The sequence below is a fragment of the Pinus tabuliformis genome, chromosome Q (genome assembly GCF_031772625.1).
Source record: "Pinus tabuliformis cultivar Carrire ecotype Pingquan chromosome Q, CPIR1, whole genome shotgun sequence".
NCBI classification, from domain to species: domain Eukaryota; kingdom Viridiplantae; phylum Streptophyta; class Pinopsida; order Pinales; family Pinaceae; genus Pinus; species Pinus tabuliformis.
Genome location: NC_142296.1, coordinates 944895398 through 944896863, shown reverse-complemented (window position 1 = coordinate 944896863; position 1466 = coordinate 944895398). Strand labels below are relative to the sequence as shown.

At 39.7% G+C, this 1466-nt stretch overlaps 1 non-coding gene across 1 annotated transcript; it reads left to right on the top strand.

The window, feature by feature from the left end:
• Positions 1 to 324: 324 nt before the first annotated feature.
• Positions 325 to 521, top strand: LOC149222578 (U2 spliceosomal RNA). Its single transcript, XR_016249825.1, has one exon. It is a non-coding gene; the product is annotated as a U2 spliceosomal RNA (small nuclear RNA).
• Positions 522 to 1466: the final 945 nt, after the last annotated feature.

The following is a 1466-nucleotide window of genomic DNA, read 5'->3' as shown; positions in this document are numbered from 1 at the left end:
TTAATTATAACATCCATCTGAATTCGCCGTAAGGCATCAAATATGGCAAACCTCTTTTAGGGTGAAAAGAGATTGGCATCAAATCTGGGAAACCTCTTTTAAGGTGAAAAGAGATTTGATCCCTCAAATGGAAAAGTAAAATAGATCTAGGGAGGTGAAAATGGTGAGAATATTGAAAATATAAGTTTGATATTAAAGAGCATGTCTATTTAAATGGTGAGGGGTATCAGAAGAAATAAAAATGAATTATCCCACATGCATGGTTGAATGGGATAGAGGAGAAAGGGAGCAATAGAAAAAGAAGCGAAAGAGAAGAGGAAAAGCATACCTTTCTCGGCCTTTTGGCTAAGATCAAGTGTAGTATCTGTTCTTATCAGTTTAATATCTGATACGTGGTTCATAGAACCACATGATATTAAATGTATTTTTCTAGGGGGAGGGCCCACTTACAATAGCTTGCTATTGGGGCTCTCGGGCGTCGCTTGTGCGTTGCACTACAGCACCAGCCTGGCGCACCCCACCAAGACAAGACCAAATTTATTTAAATAATAATAAATTGTTGAATGTTAATGTAATGGTTTGTTAGGATTGAACAACTTGTATTTACCGTGAATGAAATGAAATTTTGTCTTCGGTTGATTAGCCGCGCATTGACTTGATCAGATATCGTGTTGTTTACCGCGCCCAAGTCCAGCAGGTATTATTACTGTCGCTCGTTTTGGGTATTTTCCAGTTCTTCCCCGTTTGCAGCTTTTCGAACTTCACCATCACGTTCTGATGTCAACCCAGAAACAGTCTGTCTGTAGAGCCTTTGATGGTCCACCTATCTATCTCAATTCCATAGTATAGTGCTCAAGCGTATGTTCCAGCTATCTATCTCAATTTCAATTCCATAGTGTGCTCAATCTCATGGTCCAGCTATCTCAATTCCATAGTGCTCACTCGTCCTAAATCCAATATAATCGATCAATTCCATAGTGCTCAGTCGTCCTAAATCCAATATGATCGATCTACAGACTCAATTCTTCAACTGTTGTTCTTTGAAGAACGCAGTAAAAAGCTTTGAAGGTGGATATATACCACTGATAAGTTTTATCGACTCCCTCAGCTTTTAACGCACTTTCTCAATGTTGTGCCCTGCATGGAAGCGTTTTCCGATCTGAATTTGGTTTATATATGTATGTATATCAGCAGCGATTTCAACTATGGCTTGCCTACTGTGCAAAAGGGATGTCGTGCATATTCCAATGTCACTAACAACATGAGCAGCAGTCTGGGAAACGTTGAAAATTTAATTTTGAAATGTGACAATGTGGGTGAGTACGTTTCTAGAGAGTTCAGGGATTTTTTTTCATTGTCAATGAGATGATGTTGCGAAGAGGGCAGAACAGTCAATGAGATGATGTTGCGACGAGGGCAGAATAGGGATTGATTTCTTAGGGAGAGTGCAGGGTGCGTGCTCAAAA